This window comes from Equus caballus, chromosome 23 (genome assembly GCF_041296265.1).
Source record: "Equus caballus isolate H_3958 breed thoroughbred chromosome 23, TB-T2T, whole genome shotgun sequence".
NCBI lineage: Eukaryota > Metazoa > Chordata > Mammalia > Perissodactyla > Equidae > Equus > Equus caballus.
This window is the reverse complement of record NC_091706.1, coordinates 68,232,351-68,258,474: the sequence shown is the minus strand read 5'-3', so window position 1 is coordinate 68,258,474 and position 26,124 is coordinate 68,232,351. Positions and strand designations below refer to the sequence as shown.

General features: G+C 47.8%; 1 protein-coding gene across 2 annotated transcripts in view; it reads left to right on the top strand.

Annotated features, from left to right (window-relative positions):
• The first annotated feature begins 16,816 nt into the window (after nt 1-16,816).
• FGD3 (FYVE, RhoGEF and PH domain containing 3) overlaps nt 16,817-26,124 on the top strand; it is a 61,595-nt gene continuing 52,287 nt past the window's right edge. Inside the window, exon 1 of one of the 2 annotated variants that reach the window (XM_023627614.2) lies at nt 16,817-17,330. The gene's annotated coding sequence lies outside the window, so the exon portion shown is untranslated. The remainder of the gene's footprint in view (nt 17,331-26,124) is intronic. The other variant, XM_070248677.1, reaches the window with a different exon arrangement.

The following is a 26,124-nucleotide window of genomic DNA, read 5'->3' as shown; positions in this document are numbered from 1 at the left end:
AGTGAGAGAGAAAACAGCAATCAGTGGAGATAACCACTGAAACCAAAAGTTCATTCTAGGAAGAGACCAGCAAAATTGACAAACCCTCAGCTATATCAACCAGGAAAATAAGAAACAAATTGCCAAAACCGGAAATGAAAGAGTAGACTTCACAACTGACCTTGCAGAAGTCAAGATGATTATGAGGGAATATTCTGAACTACTTATAGCAACAGATTACACAACTTAGTTATAACAGGCAAATGCCTAGAAAGACACAAAATTACTGAAATTGACTCAGAAAAAAAAGAATATCTGAATAGACCTATAATAAGGAAAGAAGTTTAATTGGGAATAAAAAATCTTCCACAAAGAAAAGCATGGCCCAGATGGTATCATTGGTGAATTTTTATCAAACATTTAATAAGAAATAATAATAATTACACATTGCAAATATTTCAGAAAACTGAGGAGGAGGCAGGCTCCCCACCTCTTCAATGAGGCCTTGATCCTAAATCCAAACAAAGACATCACAAGAAAAAAATTTAGAGCAATGTAGCCTGATCATAGCCACAAAATTTCTTAACAAAATATTCCTGAATAAAATTCAGCAATATATGAAAAGGATTATACACCATGGTCACATGGGGTTTATCCTAAAGAAACTTTGATACCTGAAAATCAGTTAATGTAATACACAGTAATAGAATAAAATATAATCATAACATTCATTTCAATTCATGCAAAAAATCAAACACTTGGGAAAATCCAATATGTGTTCATGATAAAAAATCAAGAATGTACAAGCAGAAGGAACTTCTTCAACTTCATAAAAGGTGTCTACAAAAAACCCTACAGCTAGTGTCAAAGTTAATGATGGAAGACTGAAGGCTTTCCTCCTAACTTTGCAGCAGGGCACGCAGATGCATTCCCACCCCTGCCGCTCAAATTAGTACTGGAAGTTCTGGCGAGCTTGATAAGACAAGAAAGTGAAATAAAAGGCATACACATCAGAAAGGAAGAAATAAAACAGTCCCTATTTGCAGATTACATGGTAGTCCATGTAGAAAACCCCAATAAATCTACAAAAAAAAAATCCTATAACTGATAAGTGAATCCAGCAAGGTTTCAGGATACAAAATCGACATACAAAAATCCACTGTATTTCTGGATACTAGCAATAAAACACTGAAATCAAAATTTAAGAATAATTACAATAGCTCAAGATGAGATGAAATATTTAGGCATAAACCTAAGAAAATATGAATGGAACTCCAATGCTTGAAACTACAAAATTCTGAAGAAAGAAATCAAACAAGATCTAGATAAATGGAGATATACCCTGTTCATGTTTGGAAGACTCAACATAATAAAGATGTCAATTGTCTCCAAAGTTATATACAGATTTAGTGCAATTTCCATCAAAATCCCAGCAAGGTTTTTTTTTGTAGATATAGACAGGAGTGTTCTAAATAATAAAATTTTGAAAAACAAGAATAAATTGGAAAGCAATCTTAAGACTTTTTACACAGCTACAGTAATCAAGACTGTGTGGTACTGGTGCAGGAATAGACACATAGGTCAGTGGAACAGAAGGAATAGTCCAGAAATCTCCTCACAAGGATGGACAGCTGACTCGACATAGATGCAAAAGCAATTCAATGAAGGAAGGATAGTGTTTCCAACAGACGGTGCTGGAGCAACTGGATGTCCATAGGAAAAAGAGTGAACCTTGACTTAAACTCACACATCATACAAAAACTAACTCAAAATGGGTCATAGACTTAAATGTAAAACTATACAAATTTTAGGTTAAAACAAAGGAGGAGGTGTTTGGGACCTAGGACTTGGTGAAGAGTTCTTAGACATGATGCAAACAGCGAGATTATTTTTTAAGATGTTTTTAAAATTGAGATCATAATAGTTTACATGAATGTGAGATTTCAGTTGTACATTATTTCTTGACTGTCACCATGTAAGTGCTCCCCTTCACCCCCTGTGCCCACCCCCCATCCCCTTCCCCTGGTAACCACTCAACTGTTTTCTTTGTCCATGTATTTGTTTATATTCCACATATGAGAGAAATCATCTGGTGTTTGTCTTTCTCTGTCTGGCTTATGTCACTAAGCATAATTCCCACCAGGTCCTTCCATGTTATTGCAAATCAGATGAATTTGTCTTTTTTTCTGGTTGAGTAGTATTCCATTTTGTATATATATACCACATCTTCTTTATCCAATCATCAGTCATTGGGCACTTGGGTTGCTTCTGTGTCTTGGCTATCGTGAATAGGGCTGTGATGAACATAGGGGTGTATATGTTACTTTGGATTGTTGATTTCAGATTGTTTGGGTAGATACCCAGTAGTGAGATAGCTGGGTCTTATGGTAGTTCTACTCTTAGTTTTTTGAGGAATCTCCATACTGTTTTCCATAGTCGCTGCTGCAGTTTGCATTCTCACCAGCAGTGTGTGAAGGTTCCCTTCTCTCCACATCCTCTCCAACATTTGTTATTTTTAGTCTTAGTGATTATAGCAATTTTAATAGGCGTAAGGTGGTATCTTAGTGTAGTTTTGATTTGCATTTCCCTGATGATTAGTGATGTTGAAAATCTTCTCATGTGTTTAATGGCCATCCATATCTTCTTTGGAAAAATGTCTGTTCATCTCCTCTCCCCATTTTTTGATCAGGTTGTTTGGTTTTTTTATTTTTCAGTTGTGTGAGTTCCTTATATATTATGGAGATTAACCCCTTGTCAGATATGATTTGCAAATATTTTCTCCCAGTTGATGGGTTGTCTCTTTGTTTTGATTCTAGTTTCTTTTGCCTTGCAGAAGCTCTTTAGTCTGATAAATTCCCACCTGTTTATTTTTTCTTTTGTTTCCCTTGTCTAAGAGGACATGGTATTTGAAAAGATCTTTTTTAGTTCAATGTCAAAGAGTGTACTACTGATATTATCTTCCAGGAGTTTTATAGTTTCAAGACGTATCTTTAAGTCTTTGATCCATTTTGAGTTTATTTTTGTGTATGGTGTGAGACAGTGGTCTGTCTTCATACTTTTGCATGTGACTATCTGGTTTTCCCAACACCATTTATTGAAGAAACTATCTTTTCTCCATTGTATGTTCTTGGCACCTTTATCAAAGATTAGCTGTCTGTAGATGTGTGGTTTATTTCTGGGCTTTCAGTTCTGTTCCATTGATCTGTGTGCCTGTTTTTGTACCAGTACCATGCTGTTTTGATCGCTATGGCTTTGTAGTACCTTTTAAAGTCAGGGATTGTGATACCTCCAGCTTTGTTCTTTTTTCTCAGGATTGCCTTAGCAATTATGGTTTGCCCCATATGAATTTTAGGATTCTTTGTTCTATTTCCGTGAAGAATGTCATTGGGATTCTGATTTGGATTGCATTGAATCTGTAGATTGCTTTGGGTAGTATGGACATTTTAACTATGTTTATTCTTCCAATCCATGAGCAAGGAATCTCTTTCCATCTCTTTATGTCATTATCAATTTCTTTCTGTAAAGTCTTATAGTTTTCATTGTATAGGTCCTTCACCTCCTTGGTTAAATTTATTCCTAGGTACTTTATTCTTTTATTTGCAAATGCAAATGAAATTGTGTTCTTGAGTTCTCTTTCTCTAGGTTCGTTATTGGAGTATAGAAAAGCAACTGATTTTCGTAAGTTGATTCAGTATCCTGCAACTTTACTGTAGTTGTTAATTATTTCTATTAGCTTTCCGATAGATTTTTGGGGGTTTTCTATACGTAGGATCATATCATCTGCAAACAACAAGAGTTTCACTTCCTCACTCCCTATTTGGATTCCTTTTATTCCTTTCTCTTGCCTAATTGCTCTGGCCAAAACCTCCAGTGCTACGTTGAGTAAGAGTGGTGATAGTGGGCATCGTTGTCTTGTTCCTGTTCTTAAGGGGATGGCACTCAGATTTTGCCCATTGAGTACAATGTTGTCTGTGGGTTTGTCATATATGGCCTTTGTTATGTTGAGATAGTTTCCTTCTATCCCCATTTTGTTCAGAGCTTTTATCATAAATGGCTGTTGGATCTTGTCAAATGCTTTCTCTGCATCTATCAAGATGATCATGTGGTTTTTATTCCTCAGTTTGTTGATATGTGGTGTATCACATTGATTGATTTGCGGATGTTGAACCATCCCTGTGTCCCTGGTATGAATCCTACTTGATGTATGATTCTTTTGATGTATTGCTGAATTTGGGTTGCCAAACTTTTGTTGAGGATTTTTGCATCTATGTCCATCAGCGATATTGGCCTGTAGTTCTCCTTTTTTGTGCTGTCGTTGTCAGGCTTTGGTATCAGAGTGATGTTGGCCTCGTAGAATGTGTTAGGAAGTGTTCCATCTTCCCTAATTTTTTGGAATAGCTTGAGAAGGATAGGTATTAAATCCTCTCTGAAAGTTTGGTAAAATTCCCCAGGAAAGCCATCTGGTCATGGGGTTTTATCCTTTGGGATGCTTTGATTACTGTTTCAATCTCTTTCCTTGTGATTGGCCTATTCAGATTGTCTGTTTCTTTTTGACTCAGCTTTTTGAGGTTGTAAGAGTCTAAGAATTTATCCATTTCCTCTAGGTTATCCATTTTGTTGGCATGTAGTTTTTTGTAGTATTCTCTTATAATCCGTGGTATTTCTGTGGAGTCTGTTGTTATTTCTCCTCTTTCATTTCTGATTGTGTTTATCTGAGCTTTCTCTCTTTTTTTCTTTGTAAGTCTGGCCAGGGGTTTGTCAATTTTATTTATCTTCTCAAAGAACTAGCTCTTTGTTTCATGGATCCTTTCTACTGCCTTTTTTGTTTCAATAGCATTTATTTCTGCTCTGATTTTTATGATTTCACTCCTTCTGCTGACTTTGGGCTTTGTTTGTTCTTCTTTTTCTAATTCAGTTAGGTGTAGTTTGAGATTGCTTATTTGGGATTTTTCTTGTTTGTTAAGGTGAGCCTGTATTGCGATGAATTTCCCTCTTAATATAACTTTTGCTGCATCCCGTATGAGTTGGTATGGTACGTTATCATTTTCATTTGTCTCCAGATATTTTTTGATTTCTCCTTTAATTTCTTCAATGATCCATTGCTTGTTCAATAGCATGTTGTTTAGTCTCCACATCTTTGTCCCTTTCTCAGCTTTTTTCTTGTAATTAATTTCTAGCTTTATAGCATTATGATTGGAAAAGGTGCTTGTTATTATTTCAATTTTTTTTTAATTTATAGAGGCTTGCCTCTTTTCCCAACATATGCTCTATCCTTGAGAATGTTTCGTGGGCACTTGAGGAGAATGTATTCTGCTGTTTTTGGATGGAGTGTTCTGTATATGTCTATTAAGTCCAACTGGTCTAGCTTTTCATTTAATTCCACTATTTCCTTGTTGATTTTCTGTCTGGATGATCTATCCATTGATGTGAGTGGGGTGTTGAGGTCCTCTACTACTATTGTGTTTTTTTAAATATCTTTTTTAGGTTTGTTAATAGTTGCTTTATGAACTTTGGTGCTCCTGTGTTGGGTGCATAGATATCTGTAAGTGTTGTTTCTTCTTGATGGAGCGTCCCTTTGATCATTATACACTGCCCCTCTTTGTCTCTCTTTACCTGTTCTATCTTGAAGTCTACTTTGTCTGATATAAATGTTGTGGCACCTGCTTTCTTTTGTTTGCCATTAGCTTGGAGTGTCATCTTCCATCCCTTCACCCTCAGCCGGTGTTTGTCATTGGAGTTGAGATGTGTTTCCTGGAGGCAACAGATTGTTGGATCTTGTTCTTTAATCCATCGCACCTCTCTGTGTCTTTTTATTGGAGAATTCAATCCATTTATGTTTAGGGTGATTATTGATGTATGAGGGCTTAATGCTGTCATTATATCACTTGTTTTCTGATTTTCCTGCATTTCCTTTGTTTCTCGTCCTGTATGTTTTGGTCTACCCATTGAATTATGTGGGTTTTTTATGATGTGTTTCTTCTTTTTTCCTTACTTATTTTTTGTGTCTCTGTTCTGCTTTTTCGTTTAGTGGTTACCCTGAAGTTTGTATTCAGAATCTCATGTATAAGATAGTCCATTTTCTGATGGCCTCTTATTTCCTTAGTCTAAACCGATTCAGTCCCTTTCCTCTTCCTCTTCTAAGTTGTTGTGCTCATATCTTATTCCAACTTGTGTTGTGAGTTTCTGGTTAAAGTGACAAGATTGTTTTTGTTGGTGGTGTTTTCCTTCCCTTTAGCTAATGCTATAGTTGACTGTTTGCTATCCTATTCTGATTCTGTCTACCTATTTATCTCCTTAGTCTGTGTTTTGTGTCCCTTTTCTCCCTTTTTTCCTTTTTTCAGGTATGAAGGCCTTCTTGAGGATTTCTTGTAGTGGGGGTCTCATGTCTAGGAAGTCCCTTAGCTTTTGTTTGTCTGGGAAAGATTTACTTTCTCCCTCATATGCAAAGGCTATTTTTGCTGGATAGAGTATTCTTCGCTGACGATTCTTGTCTTTTAGAGTTTTGAATATGTCATTCCATTCTCTCCTAGCTTGTAAGGTTTCTACAGAGAAATCCGCTGAAAACCTGATAGGGTTCCTTTCTAGGTTGTTTTCTTCTGCGTTGCTGCCCTGAGCAGTCTTTCTGTGTCATTCTTTTTTGCCAGTTTTACTACTATATGCCTTGCAGTAGATCTTTTTATGTTGACAAATCTAGGAGATCTGGAAGCTTCTCACACACATATTTCCCTCTCTTTCCCTAGATTTGGGAAGTTCTCTGCAATTTTTTCTTTGAACATGCTTTCTGCTCCATTCTCCTTCTCTTCACCTTCTTGAATACCTATAATTCTTATGTTGCATTTCCTCATTGAGTCAGCTATTTCTCGGAGACTTTCTTCATTTCTTCTTACTCTTGGTTCTCTCTCCTCCTCTGTCTGGAGCACTTCAACATGTCCATCTTCAATTATGTTGATATGCTCCTCTATGATGTCCACTCGAGCATTCAGGGAATCTGTATTTTGTTTGATCTCTTCCATTGTGTCTTTCATCTCCAATATTTCTGATGGATTCTTCTTTATATTTTCGATCTCATTTGTGAAGTAGCTCCTGAACTCACTGAGTTGTTTCTCTACATTCTCTTTTACTTCGTTGAGTTTTTTGAGATAGCTATTTTGAATTCATTGTCATTTAGTTTACATATTTCTGTGTCCTCAGGACTGAGTTCTGGGTGCTTGTCGTTTTCTCTGTGGTCTGGAGATTTGATGTAGTGTCACACGTCGGAAGCTCGGTTCTTCCTCATTCTGATATGATTCTGTTGCAGTTACAGCCTATGTCACTGGGTGGGGGTCGAGAGCCACGTATTCTGAGCCCTCCGCCTTCAGCGGAGATGCTGCGGCACAGCGTGCGTGGGGGCACCTTTTCTCTAGTGCGCAGTCCAGGGTTTCTCGATTAGGTCTCACTATCTGGTCTCCTGGGGTCTTGGCTTGATGAGGTCACACCCCATGAAAGCTTTCGCCCTGTTAGAGGGCTTCCCTGTAGGCTGAAAGGGCGCTAGGGAGTCCTTGATGGTCTGGTGGATGAGTGACCCATGTCCCCTCCTTCCCTGACGGGTCCTCCTACGGCAGCGATCCCAGTCTTCAGGGGACGGAGTGAAGCTCTCTCTTACCCCGTCCCAGCTCCTCCGGGGGCTCCAGCCTCTCCAGCCTCCGTCCTGTGGCTGCGTGTCTCTCCAAGGACTTTGTGTTGTTAGGATGTCTTCTGTTGGAGTATGGATGTCCTGTTTTGTTGTATGTTGGAGGGGAGAGAGTCCCTGGCAAGTTCACTCTGCCATGATGCTCATATTTCCATTCTTTATACATTTTTTTTTTTGCTGGGAATTGAGGCAGGGAATGACATCAAAAAGCAAGATCTTTAAAGGAAAAACCTTGATAAGTTAGTCTTCATCAAAATTTAAAACTTGTGCTCTGTGAAAGACATTCAGAGATGGAGGAGGAAAAGACAAACTAAAGACTGGGGCAAAATATTGACAAAACGTGTTTCACAAAGGACTAGAATATTTAAAGAACTCTAAAAACTCAACAGTAAAAAAAATCCATTTTAGAAAGTGGGCAAAAGATTCAAAGAGACATTTCACAGCTGTGGATTTACAGATGGTAGATAAGCACATGAAAAAATCTTCAACTTCACTAGTAATTAGGAAAACGCAAATTAAGACCATAACAAGATAACAGTACACATCAGTTGACCAGCTAAAATGAAAAATTGTGGGGCTGGCCCCGTGGCCAAGTGGTTAAGTTCACGTGCTCCACCTCAGTGGCCCAGGGTTTTGCCAGTTCGGATCCTGGGCGCAGACATGGCATTGCTCATCAAGCCATGCTAAGGCAGTATCCTGCATGCCACAACTAGAAGCACCTACAACTAAAATACACAACGATGTACCCAGGGGCTTTTGGGAGAAAAAGGAAAAATAAAATGTTTAAAATAAAAAATTGTGACAATACCAAACACTGACAAGGATGCAGAGAAACTGAACCTCTCATCTATTTTTAGTGGGAATTTTAAATTGTACAGCCACTCCAGAAAATAGTTAAGCAATTTCTTTAAAAAATAAATATGAAGTTGCCATGGGTACCCCACAATCACATTCTTGGGCATTTATCTCAAGAACCATTTGCTGAAAAGACTATCTTTTCCCCCATGAATCGCTTTGGTATCTTCGTGGAAAACCAATTGACCATCTATGTGTGGATCTATGCCTGGATTCTTGATTCAGTTCCAAGAGATCAATACTACACTGTCCTGATTACTTTAACTTTACAGTAAGTCTCAAAATCAGGCAGTGTAGGTCTTTCATCTCTGTTATTATTTTTCAAAGTTGTTTGGTTATTCTAGGTCCTTTGTATACTCATTTGAATTTTGGAAGCATCTTGTCAATTTCTACGAAAACCTCTGCTGGGACTTTGATTGGCGTTGGGCTGAGCCACAGATCAGTGAGCAGAGAACTGACTCTTTTGATCCACGAACACAGTATCTCTTCATTAGTTAGGTCTTCCTTAATTTTTCTGAGCGATATTTTGTAGTGCACAAGTCCTACTCATCTTTTGCTAAATTTACCCCTACATATTTCCCTAGTATTTTTGATATGATTGTAAATGGTGTTTTAAAATTTTGAATTTCGTGTTTTTCATTTCTGTTATATAGATAAACAACTGAAGTTTGAATATTGATTTTGTGTCTTACTACCTTGCTAAATTCACTATTGGTTCTAGCACTTTTTTCGTAGATTATGTAAGATTTTCTATATACACAATCACGTTGACTGCAAATGGAGAGAGTTTTACTTCTTCCTTTCCAATATGTGTGTCTTTTACGTGGAGGAGAAGTGGTGAGAGCAGAGATTCTCACGCTGTTTCTCATCTTAGGCAGAAAGCATTCAGTCTTTCCCCATTAAACGTTAGTTGTACTTTTTAATCAATGTTCTTTATCAGGTTGGGGAGTTCCCTTTTATTCCTAGTTTGCTGACAATTTTTAATTTTTAGTGATGGATTTTGCCAAATACTTTTTCTTTATCTATTGTGATGATCGTATAGTTTTTATTTCCTAGTCTGTTCATGTGGTGAATTACATTGGTTGATTTGTTTAATGTTTAACTAATCTTGCATTCTTAGAAGAAAATTCTACTTGGTCATGATGTATTATCTTCTCATATACTACAGTCATGCACTGCACAGTGACGTTTGGTCAATGTCAGATGGCATCTACAACGGTGGTCCCGTAAGATCAGTACCATACAGCTTAGGTGTGTAGTAGGCTGTGCCACCTAGGTTTGCATAAGTGCACTCTGTGATGCTCGCAGTGACAAAATCACCTAACGACGTGTTTCTCAGAACGCATCCTTGTCATTAAGTGACGCATAACTGTGTTGGATTTGATTCTCTAAAATTTTGTTACAAATTTTTCCACATTTGTCTGTGGTTTTCTTCCTTTGGAATGATTTTATATGGTTTTGGTGTCACAATAATGCTTGTCTTGTGGAATGAGATGGTTCACATGTCTGGAAGAGCTTGTGAAGATCTGGTGCTCTTTCTTCCTTCAATATCGAGTTAGAGTTCACATTGAAGCCATTTCGGCCTGCACTTTTTGTTGTGAGAAGGTTTTCTAAGTCTCAAATTTAATTTCTTTAATATCTATAGGGCTATCTCAATTATCTATTTCTTCTTGAGAAAACTTTGGTAGTTTTATTTCCTATAAATTGTCAAATATATTGACTGAAGTGTTTCATACTATTCTCCTATTTAAAAATATTTGTAAAATCTCTGAGGCTATCACCTCTCTCACTCTTGATATTGGTAATTTATCTCTTCTCTTTTTCCTAACCAGTGTGTTGAGAGGTTTTTCAATTTTGTTCTCAGAGAAACAACTCTTGACTTCATTTATTTTTTCTATTGTTTTATGTCTTATCAATTTTTGCTTTTTATTATTTCCTTTCTTCTGTTTGGTTAGTGCTAATTTGCTCTTCTTCTGTTTCTAGTTTTTAAAGAGGAAATCGAGTAGGTCACTGACTTGACCTCCTGCTCCTCTGTGACAAGAGTCTAGTGCTAGAAACTTCTCTGGGAGCACTGCTGACTACTGAACCCCCAAGTTTGAATATATTTCAGGGGTTTTTTTCACTCAGTCCAAAATATTTTATACTTTCCCTTTTGACTTCTTCTTTGACCTACAGACTATTTGGCAGTGCATCATTTAGTTTCCAAGTGTTTGGTGATTTTCTGGATATCTTTCTAGCACATATTTCTAGTGTAATTTTGTTGTGACCAGAGAACACACTCTGTATGATTTAAATTATTTTAAATTTATTGAGACTTGTTTTATACTCCAGAATATGGTCTGTCTTCATACATGTTCCGTGTGCACTTCAAAACAAGGCCTCTTCCGCTGTTATTAGGTGGAATATTTTACAAACGTCAGGTCAAGTTGATTGATAATATTATTCAGGTCTTCTATGTCCTTACTGATTTTCTGTCTGCTCATTCTTCCAATTGTCCACACAGGGATGTTGGAATCTCTGACTACTATTGTGATTTGTCTAGTTCTCCTTGCAGGTTCCAATCCCATATCATTTTCTTCTGCTTGAAGGACTTTTAAAAATATGTCCTATACTACAGGTCTGCTGGTGACAAATTCTTTCAGTTTCACTATGTCTGAAGAAGTCTTTATTTTGTCTTAGTTTCCAAAATATTTTTGCTGGTTAAAGAAGTTATAATATATTTGCTATAGAAGTTATGTATACATGCTGGTTATAAGGCCGACAGCCCCGGTCTCAGCCCCCGTGCTTTAAAGGTGTCGCCGCTCTGTCTCTGGCTTGCATTGCTTCTGAGAAGTTTGTTGTCGTTCTTATCTCTGTCGCTGTACATCACGTGCCTTTTCTTCTGGCTACTTTTACGGTTTCTCTTTGTTACTGATTTAAGCAATCTGGCTGTGACATGCCTTGGCCTTGCTTCCTTCTCTTATTTTTGCTTGGGGCTAATTGAGCTTCTTGAACCTCTGGGTTTAGAACAGTTTTCGGTCTCAGCACTATGGGGTGTGGTGGGCTGTCTACACATTACAGCTGTTTAGACGCATCCCTGGCCTCTACCCACTAGATTCCAGTAGTGATCCCCCTAACTGTGACGACCAGAAATGACTCCAGACATTGCCAATTGTCCTCGAGTGCAAACTGCCCCCGATTGAGAATGACTGGCTTTGAGTTTTATCAGACTGAGAAAATTTGGGGATGTTACTCTTCCATCATGTTGCCCTCCCCTCTCTGTCCTGTAGGGACTCCAGCTGTATGTGTTTTAGTCGGACTGAATCTGTCCACAGCTCACTGAGGCTCCATTAATTTTTTTCAGTCTTTTCCCTGTGTGTTTCTCTTTGGATGGTTTCTATAGCTGTTTCTTCAAGTTGACCTGTCTTGGCTTCTGTATTGTCTAATGTGATGTTAATTTCATCCATTGTACTTTTCATCTCAGACATTGTATTTTCATCTTGAATAGTTCAGTTTGGGTCTTTTTCACATTTCCCCTATCCCTACTAACATGTTCAATCTTTTGTGAACATATGGAATCCAGTTATGGTAATTCTTTCAAGGTCCAATCTGCTAATCCTACTATCTATGACATTCCTGGGTCAATTGTTATTAACTGACTTTTTCTTCTCATTTTGGGTCACTTTGTCCTGTCTTTGCATGCCAGACACTGTGAGTGCTGGCTATGTTTGGATTACTGTGACTGTCCCTGAGCATCGTTCAGGGACGCAGCTTGATTCATGCGATGCTTCTGTGACTGGACTCACACAAGTGCTGACACATCACAGGTGGCTTTGCAGCGAGTTGAGAAGGGAGAAAGTACGACTTGGTTCTGAGTTACTTTAAAACTCCAAACCACATGTTTACTCCTAAGTTAAAATAAAATGTAGTATTTTGTGTGGGTCTTAACATGTGCAGCTGAAATATGACTCAGTTTTGAAGATCACAAACATTATAAGGAAACAACAATAAATCAAAGGAATAGTTTTTGTCCTAATGTTTTAGGGTGGTAGCTAGTGTTCTGTCTGTCTCTCTGTCTCTGTCTCTGTCTCCTTTTCTGTCTCTGTCTGTCTTGGTCTCTTCCATTTACTTGGTTTTTGCATTTTACAGGTTATCTTTTCTGCCTTGATTTTGGAAAGTAGAAAGAAGGGTGAGGCTTCTAATTGGGAAGAGGCTGTCAAACTGTTCCACTGAATACCAATAACAATCATAACAAACCACATGGGGCAAAGCAACATTTAATTCAGATGCTGGATATTTTGTTTAATAAGAACTGTTGATAGAACCTACTGGAAAACCAAGCCCTACACTGGTGGCTTGCCTAGTCTTGTTGGTACCGTCTGAACGGCCGGGATGTGTAAGTAGAACCATCAGGACTGCCATCTCCCCAAACTCCGTCGTAAGAACTTTAGGAGTTTAGGCTTTTCCTAACAAGTAATGAAGTAGGATGTTTTTCATGCACTGCTAAGAGTTAAAGTCATCTTGGAATTTAGATTTTATACTGACTGCGTTTTTTTGTACTGACTGAATTTGGTCTTATTGAATCAACAAACACCTTGAATGGTTATAAAATAAATCAATTTATTAGAATTTTTTCTTAGATTCACTGAGAAAATAGGTTCTGTATCATAAATAAAGCATTTTAGTAAACCTGCTGAGGGAAGAGCCATATCTCCTCCACTTGACACACTGTGTGGTCCATATTCCGCGAGTGTGTGTTGAGGCGTCGCACACATCCCTTCTTTTTGCACGAGCGGTCGCTCTCTACCTCCCCATTGGGATCAACGCTCTCTCTGTGTTTTTGACCTCTGTCTGATCCTTTATCACTGATTACTTTCTTCCCAACTTTCGAGCCTAAACTCTTTAGCTTAAAGTGGGATATGATCTAAGGTTATCCTGCTCGATTTGAAATGAGAGGATCCTAGATTTGGGAGGCGTCCTCTGAGAGTGCTGGTGCATGGCCAGAGCTGGGCACCAGGCAGGGAGGGCCCAGGCAACACTGCCCAGATCTGAACTTCACAAATTCCAGTGCAGCGTGCATGTCGTTCCCACTGAGGCACTTTGTGGACAATGCAGGGTGTTGGTGAAGCATCTTCCCCAGGTTATGGAGAGGACTCGGCAAACATAACAGGCTCCCCTCCCCAGGGCCATGGTGGCCACCTGCATCCATCCTGCCATGTGCTCAGGCCTCAGCACCGCTGCAGGGCTGCTGTCACTGGAGGGAGCAGGAGGGTGTCAAGGGGGCCTAGGCTGCCGGGTGTGGGGTGCTCCTGAGGCCACCTGGGGAGGGGCTCTCACCCAGAGACCCCGATGCCCCAGGCTGACGGTGTGAGCGGCTGCGCCTGGGCCTCCCTGGGAGAAAGGGGCTCACCAGGTCCCGCCCACCCAGGACCCGCCAGCCTTGACTTGAGTCTTGCAGCCGGGCAGGAGGGGCAGGAGCCCAGCTTCACTTGCCAGCTGTTAGGATTGGGGGCATGGCTGTGTCTGTCCTCCTGCTCTCAGGGGGTCGTAGCCCCTCTGGGTGAGGTTTCTCTATGGGTTTGGCTCACAGCCATCTTCTGTGCCTAAGACAGGCCAGCAGTTTGACCTGTCTTCCTGGTTACGATCCTTTAGAGAATTCTGGGTGTGTCGTGATGGAACTGAGAGATTGGGTGTGTGGGCACGTGCGTGTGTGGGGAGCACACATGTGCATGTTTGTGTCACACATGTGTGCACATGATGTGTGTGAGCGTGTGTAGGTAGGTAAGCACGTGTACATGCATGGATATGGGCGTGTGTGTGGTCCCACCCCCCTGCCATTGAGGTGGGAGCCTTGGTGGCGCCCAGGTAAGCCAGCCCTGAGTGCACTGGCCCCCGTGCTGAGGTCAGTGAACCAGGAACCCAGGAGGGGAGCCTGAGCCACCGTGCCAGGAGGTGCCATGCTCTCTCCCCAAAACTGCTCTTCCAGAGGCATTTACACACTTCACAGTTTCTTCATCTGTGAATAGAATTAATGATGCCCATCTCCCAGGGGGCAAATGATAATATCCTTATGTGAGGGCCTGGCACACACCTGTTCAAACGATTTGTTCACTATGTATTCAAGACGTCCATATTTGGTAAGTGGTTCCTATTTAATATTTATTTAATATACAATAATAGTTTATTTGCAGTCATGTGCGCCCAGGCAGGTTGATTCAGTTTCCGAGGGATGCTGCTGTTTTCTGGGCTGTTGGCCTGGGAGATCTCAGACACCCAATGCTGCAGGTGGGCATTGTCCCACCTCATCAGACTAGCGCAGGAGTTTGGACCTCATTGGCACGACCTCTGTTCTTTCTGCTCCAGGGTCAGAGGCCAGGTGGGTGCCCGCGGGAGTGGGTGTGAGACTGAGTCTGCAGAGTGACAAAAAGGCTCCCATCGAGCTTCTGTAAAATGTCAGAAGGTCAGGGGAAACGTGCAAAGAAAATAAGGTGTGTCCAGCTTACTGGGGAGGATGCGCCTCTGCCCTTGATGCTCCTGGGTGGCACGGAGAAACATCCCATTGACGGGGCAGCCGCCTGGATAGTTCCACGCCCAGCAGATAAGTGCTTGGAGTGAAAGTATTTCTGCCGTTTTTCTACGTGCCACGGGAAAATCACTGCTCAAACCTCAAATAAAGGCGGCTTTTCTTGGCTGAGGTTTTTGAACAAAGATGTCACCCGTGGGTTCAGGCTGCTGGGACTGCGTCACCTGGTGACACGGGTCAGGTGGGACTCCTCACGGACAGGACTCCCGGAAAGCTGGGACGCCGCCCCCCTCCGGGTTTCAGTTGTGAAGGAGCGCTTCTCAGAGAGGCAGTCAGGTGTTAGTTTTGGGTGAAGACACTGGATTTGGACGGTTAAATGAAGCCACCAGGAAAATGCCTGAGACTCACAAGTGCCCAGAAAACGGAGGAAATTCCCTTCTGTCCCAGTTGTTGTTGATCACACATTTTTCATCGCAACAGCGTGGAAAAAGAACATTTGCTGAGTCCCACCGGCTGTCGCCTCTCGTTGCAGAACCGCCGCTTCTAGACTCTGGTTTTCCCCCGTGTTTGCTCCGTGGCTACGCGACCCTCCCAACTACCCAGCGGCCGCAGGCGCCCCCCCGCGCAGGCCGCGCTCGCTGAGCCCGGTTCTCTCCTCCCCGCACCCGGTGCTTCCATTCGCGGGCTTTCCGGGCAGAGTACAGGCCACGTGGGCACGTTCGAGTCCCGGGCCCGAGCTGTGTCCGGGGGGCGGGGGCACAGGCGTTTCCCACGCCGAGGGCCTCCGTGTGCGGGCGTGTCCCCCACTGAGCGTGACGGTGGCCGCGGGGGCTGGCGCTAGGGGACGCGGGCGCGGGGCGCAGGCCTGCAGCGCTGCCTTCGTTCCTGGGAACACCCCGGAACGCGCAGAGCCCGGGGTCGGGGCTCCGCCCACGCGGTCTGGGCAGCCAGCGGGAGCGGGGCTCCGGGTAGCTTCCCCGTCCGCGGCGCGTGTGCGGGGACGGCGTTCGCGGGGTTGGGCGGCGGCCCGGCGGGACGGGGCGTGGGGCGGCGCCGCTGGAGAAGGAGGGATCGCTGGACGCCGGTTCCCACCATTTCCGCCCGCTCCGCCGGCAGGCGGCGCCGCGGGCCGAGGACGCCAGGCCGGGGTCTGCCTCGCCTCGGGGACCCGCAGCGCGCCGTGGGCGGGGACTCCGTGGGGAGACTGGGGGCTCGCGTAGACGCGGCGGGGCGGCTGAGCCCGAGCCGGGTTCCGTGCGCTCAGGGCGTCGCTTTCCCGTTAGACGTTTCTCTTCTTGCGTTTGTCCTCAGTGTCAGGAGCAGATCTTAGTGCGCCCTCTTCGCCAGGTGCGTTGGCTCTGCCGGAGGGTCTGCAAACACGTGGAGGGGAGGGAGGCCTTGCGAGCCCCCAGGGACCCTCCACGCCCCACCGGGTCCCTAGAGGGAGCCTGGGGCGGGGGATCGCGGCTTGCGGACGTTCCCCTGAATCGCAGAGATGCTGGCGAGACTGTGGGCGTGAGACACGTGGGTGTGGATGGACACGTGGGTGACGGACACTCAGAGTCTGTGCTTCGGACGCAGCGGGAAGCCGAGGCCCCGCCGCTAGTACCTGGCCAGCCCGGGCAGCCGTGGGTGCCCGTCCACCTGGGCCACTGGTGGGGTCTTGGCACTTAGGGCAACGTGCAACGTGGCCGTGCCGTCCACGCTCCTCGCTTACACAGGGATGACCTCGGGGCACTTACCTCCTTGGCTCCCTTAATGATGTAATAATAGCTCACAGGTGCGCTGCGGGGAGCAAACAGGTACGTGGTGAGCGGCCACACAGACAAAAGGCGGCTCATCACGCTGGAGGGTTTAAGACCCGCCCTGCTGCCTCGGGACCTTCTAAAAGTGAGCAGAGGGGGAGCAGAGGTGTCCAGAACAGTAAGCAACGCCCCTCTGGCCGGCCCGTGGCTGTCGGACCGGCTGCGTCCCCAGGCCCGCCCCACCCCGCTCCGCGTTGCCATGGTGACAGTGGCGTTCCCCGGCTGCGCTCCCTTCCTGCTGGCTCTGGACAGGAGGGTTTGTCAGGCTGTGTCTCCTGTGGCTGCTGGACGGGCGCAGAAGAAAGGGGGCCCTGAGAGCCGAACAGGGAGCTGACCATCCGGACCGCCAGGCTGGCTCCTGACCACCCCCGGTGCCCGCAGGGAGGAGGCCGGTGGTGTCCTGCTCCTGGGTGACCCTCTGGGGCCTCCTCCAGGAAGCCGTCCTGTGGGCAGAGTGCCACGGGGAACCTTGGCTCTGCCTGTTGGTGTTTGTCATGATCTTGCTCTCCAGGGGATGGTGGTGAGTAGTCTGGTGTGTGAGAAGGAGCAGTGGAGGCCCTGGGTGGGCCCCTGTCCCGCTTTCCCTGGTGGTGGGGGCGGCCTGTTTTGACTTGGGAGGAGGTCTTCCCCAGCAGGTGGCTCCAAGTCGGCCTCAGCGCTGGGGTCAGGGTTGACCCCCTGGGCCCTGACACTTGAACAGAACTGCCCAGGACACTCAGAGAACAAATGGGCGCTGTGGGCACCGTGGGAGACCTGGTTCACTTCTGGACTCCCCACCCTCACCCCCTCTTCCCATGTCTTCTAAATGGACGGGAAGGGGACAGAGCGTGTGCTCTAGACGGATGTTGCCTGAGGTTGCTATGACAGCAGGGACCCCATTTCACATGCCAGGACTGTCTTTTCTTAAAAACAGAGTTTATTTCTTAGAGCAGTTTTAGTTTCACAGCAAAACTAAGGGGAAGGCACAGAGAGTTCCCACCCCCGAGATGCACAGCCTCCCCCACTATCAACATCCCTACCCGAGGGCACGTTTGTTGTAATCTATGAACCCACAGTGACAGGTCATTGTCACCCAAGCCCAAAGTCACGTTAGGGTCACTCTTGGTGTTGGACATCCTGTGGTTTTGGATAAATGTATAATGACATGTATCTTTCACTATAACATCATACAGAGTAGTTTCACTGCTCTAAAATCCTCTGTGCTCCACTGTTCATGTCCCCTACCCCCGCAGCCCCGATCCTTTTACTGTCCCCATAGTTCTGCCTTTTCCAAGATGTCACAGAGTTGGAGTCACACAGGGGTTCCCTTCTCAGTGATGTGCATTGAAGGCTCCAGGACTGTGTTTTTCTCCTTCTCTCTTTCTTTACTCTTTTGGTGTAACTACCTGCTCAGCATCTCTCCTAAGTGTGGCCTCTTGTAACAGAGGAAACGAAATCGGGGAGAGGGTGCCTGTGGAAGTGCGAGGTTCACTGGGAAGACCAACTTTTGCTTTACTGAGGCTGTAAGATGCGCCTTCCAGGTCCTTGGTCACCAGCTGACCCTGGCTCCTTGGCAGTGTGTTTCTGACGCACTAGTCTGTGAATCAGGACAGCGAGAACCTCTTGGCCGCCGTGTGGATTTCCAGGGTGTCCCGGACAAGCAGCACCATTGTCTGAATCAGCTTGGAGTGAAAAGAAGGAATGTGTGCTGTGTCTGTGTCCACACGCACACAGATCCAGTTTTTAAACTACTGAAACAGCAGCACACGCTGGTCCCAGAGTGGCTGTCACGGGAAAGTCAAGCACGCCTCAGCGGGTGGCTTTCCCTCCAGCCATTGTCACGCCAGCAGATGCGTCGGCTGAAGGCCAGCTGGCTTTGGACGCAGGGTCTTCTCTGTGCTGGGCAAGGGTCCTGAGGGCCAAGGTTGTGACGGGGTGACAGGCGAGTGGGCTGGGCTGTGTCCACAGCACGGAGACCCCTGGGCAGAACTTGGGTGGGCCTCGGTTCCCTCATCTGCATCGCAGGGTTGTGACTGCTCCTCCTCGGCCCCATGGGCTCGCTCAGTGACCTCAGCCTGTGCTGCGAGGGCCTGGCCTTGCTCTGGGTGCCGGGAACAGACCAACTCACACACGTCTGGGGTCAGAGCAGCATGTGTCCGCCTGCAATGGGGGAAGGTGGCCCCACCCCTGCCACATGACCTTGGGGCCACTGCCTCAGTTTCCCCAGCCATCCAGTGGTGCTTTCTGGGGGAAAGAAGCTGAGCGGTATGCTCTCACCCTGTGCAGCCTGTCCAACTGAAGGGCCTGCCCTGGCCGCAGGGACACCCTTCCCATGCTCACAGGCGCTGGTTCTGCTCAGTCCTGCAGCCTCACGTCAGCTTTAGGGTGTCTGCCTTCTCCAGGACATCGGCGGAGGGGCCCCAGGGGCCTTTGGGAGCTGGTGGGTTGAGATGCCATCATGGCTCAGTGTTCACCGCCCACCTGGGGGCTGCCTGGCAGCGGTTCTCCACCTGCGTCCGTCTGCCTGGGCCCATGTGTCCAGCGAGAGGCGAGGTACCTGTGTCGGCCGCCTTCTGCCCGAGAAGGACCAGAAGGCTGTCACCTTCGAGCCAGCACCACCCGCTCTGTGTGCAGGGCTCCCCATGCGGGCAGCAGAGGGCATGGGCACCCGTCCTCCTGGCCCGCTCCCCAGAGCCTCAGAGTCCTCTTGAGGGCTCAGCTAACTGACCAGCCAGGTGCTGCAATCCCGAGCCAACCGGGAGCCGACTTCCTGCTCCACTGCTCCCTCCTCCCTCCCACCTCCTCCCTCCTTCCTTCCTCCCCTCCTCCCTCCTTCCTTCTTTCCTCCTCCTTCCTTCCTTCCTCCTCCCTGCTTCCTCCTCTCTTCCTTTTTTCTCTTTCCTCCTCTCTCCTTCCTTCCTTTTTCCTCCTCCCTCCCTTCCTCCTTCCTTCCCATCTTGTTCCAGAAAGGATGTGGTTCAGCCTACAGTGTGGGATAAAGAGAAGCAGGTGCACACCTTGGAGCTGGTGTATTTACAGACAGAACTTGTGGGCAGAGGGGCCCTGCCTGAGTTTGGGGGAGTTCTGGGCTTGGGTGGACCCTTCTGAGAGCCTGCCTGGTTGCGGGAAGGAAGGGAGAGTTAGGCTCCCCACCTGTGCACGCAAGGCTGGCCAGTGCAGTCCCACCCTCTCCTCACCTCAGGCAGGCCCCCGTGGGCACCTGTGACCTTCAGTCAGAAAAATGGAGCCCAGACTCGTGCCCGACGAGCCCACTCAGAGGAGTCTGTGGAGCAGGAGCCCCTAAAAGGCCTCAGGATGGCCCCAGGACAGCGCTGCCCTCCCGGCCCTGGGACACGCGGTGAGAGAGCAGAGGAGGATGGGCAGGACCAGACTTCCCTCTCCAGTGTGGAAGCGTTGACTCGCCCCATCCCCTCCTGGCTCCTGCTGCCGGGCAGCTCAGCCGCTGAGAGTCTGCGAGCCCTGGAAAGAACAAGGGAGAGGGACACCCTGGGGTGGCCGGGCCTGTCCCCTCACTTGGCTGGGAGAGGAGGGCTGCACCCTGAGGCCGAGACCCTGAGGGCACATCTGTGAGTTCCACCGGGCTTTCCAGAGACTCAACTGGGATGTTTACAGCGAAGGTACTGGTGAAGCACACTGCACGGATAAAAGAGGAAGCCCTGGGGCCGGCTCCGTGGCCGAGTGGTTAAGTTCGCGCGCTCTGCTGCGGCGGCCCAGGGTTCGGATCCTGGGCACGGACATGGCACCGCTCGTCAGGCCACGTTGAGGCGGCGTCCCACATCCCACAACTAGAAGGACCTGCAACTAAGATATACAACTGTGTGGGGGGGAGGGTTGGGGAGATAAAGCAGAAAAAAAAAAAAAGATTGGCAACAGTTGTTAGCCCAGGTGGCAATCCTTGAAAAAAAAAAAAGAGGAAGCCCTTTCGTTTTTGGTAGTTTCTAGTAATTCCTGGCCTGTCTTCTCCAGTATATAGTTTTGCATCTCAGAATATCCCACCTGGACCCAGCTGGACCAGGCTGGAATTTTTTGTTGAATACATCTTATGCGGAACTTGTAACATCCTGAAATAAATGTCTGTTCGTGCAGATGTGGGGTTACTTCTGTCCACCCCAGGGTTCTTAGTCCTTGAAATATCTGTGTCTGAAGGATCCCATATAGCTGCCGCTGTGGCTGCAAAATGGATAAACCACTGGCCTCTGAGATGTGGGCTTGGGGCGCCGGGTCAGCAGGCTGTGACTTGGCGGCGGCCACCACTGCTCCTCCAGAGAGGGGTCCGAGGGCGCGTGTCTGTTGTCTTGCCCTGGGTGGTGGGTTAGGGACGCGGTGTGGGCGAGGATGCGGCCTGCGTTGGGGCGTGCCCTGCATCCTGTGCATTTGGGTCTGCAGTAGAGCGCGGCCTGGCCGGCCAATCCCGGGAGCTGCTGCGGAGCTGCCCCGCCCGATGCGGGGGGTGGAGGCAGGCGCAGTCTGAATCCAAGATCTTCGGTGGCAAAGGGGCATCTGGTCCTCTGATCTTCCCACGATTTTGTTTAAAAAGAGGATTCCAAAACATTTTATCTGCAAAACAAACTGTGCTGCTTAAGAAATAATTAATTTGGGGGCGGGCAGCCTCTCCTGAGCCTGCGGTTGCTTCGTGAGAACGTCCGGGCTCCGGGCGCCCGCCGAGGGACACTCAGGTCCCGTCTTGCCTCCCTGCTCGCGGGCGCGGTGCGGCTGCGTGCGCCCTTGGCGCCTCCGGGCCGGCCTCCCCCGTCCTCTCCCGGCGCAGCGCCCCGAAGGGCCGCCCTCTGCGTCGGCGGGCTGTAGGGTTCTGAACCCCCCGGGACTGCAGGAGCCGAGGCGGGGTCTGGAGCCGAGAGGGCGGCCCCCGTGGCGCGCAGACGGCGCCGAGCGAGCGCGGGGCGCGCCTCTCCGTCCACACGGCGACCTTTTTCTTACGGGGTGAAAACCCAGGCGCAGCGCCGAGGTGGCTTCCACTTCCACAGAGGTGGCCTCTGTGTGCCGCCCTGCCCCGCGGGGACCTCGTCGGGGGGTCTGAGCCGCGCCCACGGCTCCTTTGCTGAGACGACTAAACGTCAAGCATTTTTAAAGAGATCCTGGTGGCGTGGGGTTTGGGTGATAAGGCAGTAAAGCGAAGGAGGATCAGTGGCCCTCCCGGCTCACCCCTCGGCACCGACGTGCACCTTCCGGGAGCCCCGTGCCCGGGTGCGGGGTGGCGGCTCCCCGTGCCACGCGATGCGGCCTCCAGGCTCCGGTCCCGCCTTGTCCACCCTCCAGCCTCCCGACCCGAGCGAGCGCCGTGAGGTTCAAGGCGGCGCCCACGTTTGGGGAGTATTTTCATCTTTGAACAAAACGCAGCCTCAGGTCAAGGGAGCCTGGAGGACCTTCTGCACGAGTGTCGTCAGAAAGCAGAACGACACTCAGCCTCCCTCTTTTTTGGTTTCTGACCACTTTTTTGCTGAGAGATTTAGGATGCTAAATAGAAATTCATAAACAGACATGGAGACAGCCGGCTCCAACTGCAATCCCTGGAGGTTTGGGCTCTCAAATGAGCAACCGAGCTTTTATTCTTATTTTTAAATAGGTTGGCTTTTCTCCTGATTGCTAATATAATGCCTGTCCTTTGTAGAGATTTGTGTCTCACCAAGAAGCACAGAGAGGAGGACGACCCTTCCCAGGAGCCACCCCCAGAGGCAGGGTCATCAGCTCCCACACATTTGGAAAGGCCCCTGTCCCTTCCCGGCCCTGTCTGCTGCCTTAGGGGAAGGGAGGACCTTCACTATGATTGTCTTGGGGCCTGAAAGCCCACAAAGGGGCCTCAGCTGAAGTGTGTTGGACCCCAGCCTCCCGGCCTGGGTGGTTTGGCATTTCTATGGCTCTCGCTTGCCTTGTGGGGAGAATGACAGCACTGGACACTTGTCCCATCCTTGGGGTCTGAGGGGTGCCCCGGGGCCCGATGCTCCTGTGGCCTCTGTGTCCAGTGAGTGGAGGGATGGGGGCACAGGGCGACTCGTGCAGGGGGAGCCAGCAGCCTCTACACGCCTCCCTCTGACATGGAACCTGAAGCGAGTTTGCTCACGCATCACGCAGCAAGCCAGTCTCTGACACCAGGTGCAGTGGAAGAAAGTCGGAATTTCACTGCAAAGCTCTGAGCAGGGAGAGCGGGCAGCTCACGCCGTGATCCCCAACTCCCCGAAAAGCTACAAGCAGGGGTTTCTATCTGGGGTTTTAGGTGGGGGAGGGGGAGCACGTGGCCTTGGGGCTGGGGTTCCGAGAGGCCTCTGCGCAGGCGTGACTGTCTGTTCTGCATGTTGCACGCGGTGGGTTTTCAGCCTGTGACGGCTAGAGTTGACCATGAGTCACTTTAGCTTCTCTGTGCTCACGCGGACGCTCAGTCAGGCAGCGGCTGTCAGCAAGCTCCTCTCTTATCAGTGTCCTCCTGCTGTTCTGCAGAACGAGCTCAGAAAGGAATTTTGGTCACTTTGTTTCCCACGTTAACCTTGTGGGTACAAGCACAGTGTCACCCTAATCCAGGGAAAGTTTAACTCCTTCATCCTCAGTTTCACCTCTGCGGGAGCTGCTTTCAGAACCTGCCTCATGTTCTTCTGTACCTGGTGGCTGCTCGGCAAATGGTTGTTGACTGACTGAATGAAAGCATCTGGCAACTCTGAACCTCAGTTTTTTCATCGGTACTAAGGCTCTTACTTCCAGGGCTTTTGCTTGCCCTCAAGCCTGCACGTCAGGCTGTGTCCTAGTGGCCAACTGTCCTGGCTGCATCCTTTGCCGGGCTCTGAGCAGAGTGGCTGTGGTGGTTACTTCTCCTTCTGGGCTGCATCTTCCCCTTCTGGAAATGGGGAAGGAGGATGGTTCCGAGGTTCATCTTCACTTTGTGTCTGCGAGGACTCAGTCTGGCTGGAGAATGACTGTGACACCAGGTCTAAATGTCCATAGGGGAAGGTAAAAGAGCTGGCCTGGAGGACAGGAGTGACCACCCCTGCGGACCCTTGAGCTGGGTGTGGGCGGGTGAGAGAGGACTGGCCAGTGGTCCAGGAGCAGCGCCCCTGGGCAGAAGGAACAGGCCTGAGACAGTGGGCCTGTGCAAGGCAAGGCAGAGGATGCCAGGGAATGCAGGGGTGCAGGGGAATGTAGGGGTGCCAGGGAATGTGGGGTGCAGGGGAATGCGGGGGTGCAGGAGAATGTGGGTGCAGGGGAATGTGGGTGCATGGGAATGTGGGGTGCCGGGTGATGTGAAGGTGCCTGAGCGGGCCTGGGAGGTGGGAGGGGTCCAGGCTCAGAAGGGCCCTGGGTTTCGCCGCCCGCCATCTCTGGTTTTGCAAAGGTTTCCGGGAACTCCTGTGTTTCACTTGATGGCTCATTGTTTCCCCAAGAGCCAAGGGGCTCCACTGACCTTTTCTCTGGTTGAACTTTCTGGTTGAAAGAACTGCGGGTTCACCTCAGTTGGAAGTCATCACACCGGGATCCCCAGCACCCTTTCCGTGGCCTCCTCCAAGCGTGGCGCCCGGCAGAGCTGTGGCGGGCCATGTCACAGCCAGGATGTCGGCACCACAGAGCTGAGCTGCAGACTGTCCCCCCACCCAGGGACCCCCCGATGCCCTTTGATCCACCCCGAGTTCCCTCCTCACCTGACACCCACAAACCTGTTCTCCATGCCTGTAATTTGATGTCAAGAAGGCTCTCTAAGTGGACTCATGCAGGATGGAAGCTTCTGAACTGGCTTTTTCACATAGTGTTCACTGAGGGTTCCCCCGGATTACAGTGTCAGGAGCCTGTCCTTTCTACTGCGGAGTCGTGTCGGGTGTAGACGTGCCGTGGTTCAGTCTCACACCCTTTGAAGGACATCTGTGTTGTTTGCAGTTTGGGGCTGTTGAGATTGAAGCTGAACGACAGGTTCCGTGCAAGCACAGGTCTTCATTTCTCTGGGACGAATGCCTGGGGTGGGTCTGCTGAGTCGCATGTTTCCTCTTAAAAGAATCTGCCAGGCCGTTCTCCAGAGTGGCTGTCCCATTTGCATTCCCACCAGCAGAGTGTGATGACGGGCTTCTGACACATCCTCTCCAGCATTTGGTGTTGTCTCCATTTCTTATTTCAGCCATTCCAAGCAGTGTGCCAAGATCTCGCTTGTGGGTTTAGTCAGCATTTCCCTGACGGCTGACGACGAGGACCGTCTGCCATGTGCGTCTCCATCACCCGTGGACCCTCTTTGGTGCATGTCTCTCAGTGTCTTTTGCCCATTTTCCAGTTGGATTGTTCGTTTTGTTTTACTGTTGAGTTTTGAGAGTTTTCTATGTATTTTGTAAACTAGTCTGTTATTGGACATGTGGTTTGCAAACGTTTTCTCCCGGTCTGTGGCTTGTGATCTCGTCCTCTTAACAGGGTCTTTCACAGAGCAGAAGCTTGAAATTTTGAGGAACTCCAGTTTGACAGTTTTTCCTTTTATGGATCGTGCTTTTGGTGTCAAGTCTAAGAACCCTTTGATCAGTCCTGATCCCAAAGATTTTGTCTTATTTTTTTCCAAAATTCATTTAGTTTTACATTTAAGTCTGTGATCCGCTGGAGTTGATTCTTGTATGAGATGTGAGCTTTGGCTCGAGGCTCGCTGTTTCACCTGTGGATGTGCTGTCGCTCCAGCATCACTTGTTAAAGGCTGTCCTTCTCCACTGAGTTGCTCTTGCACCTTTGTCAAAACCAGTTGGCCGGGGCTGGCCCTGTGGCCGAGTGGTTAAGTTCGTGCGCTCTGCTTCAGCGGCCCAGGGTTTCACCCGTTTGGATCCTGGGTGCGGACATGGCACCACAGATCAGGCCATGCTGAGGTGGTGTCCCACATGCCACAACTAGAAGGACCCATGACTAAAAATACACAACTATGTACTGGGGGCTTTGGGGAGAAAAAGGAAAAATAAAATCTTTAAAAAAAACGAACCAGTTGGCCGTACTTGCTGGGTCTCTTTCTGGGTTCTCCGTTCTGTCCCACTGATCTGTGTCTCCCCCACCAGCTCCACACTGTCTTCTTCCCTGTGGCCACAGAGGGGGCCCTAATATTGACGGAGTGACTCTGCCCACTTTATCCTTCCTTCTCAAAGTAGCTTTAGCGACCCTATGGCCTGTGTTTGTCCATGTAGATTTTAGAGTGACCTTGTCTATATCTACAAAAAAAATCTTCCTGGGATTTTGATAGAAATTGCATTAAACTTGTGGATAATTTTGGGGAGAACTGATATCTTTACTGTGTTGTATCATGAATCCATGGGCACAGTATGTCTTTTTTTAGAGCTTTTATTTCTTTCATCAACATT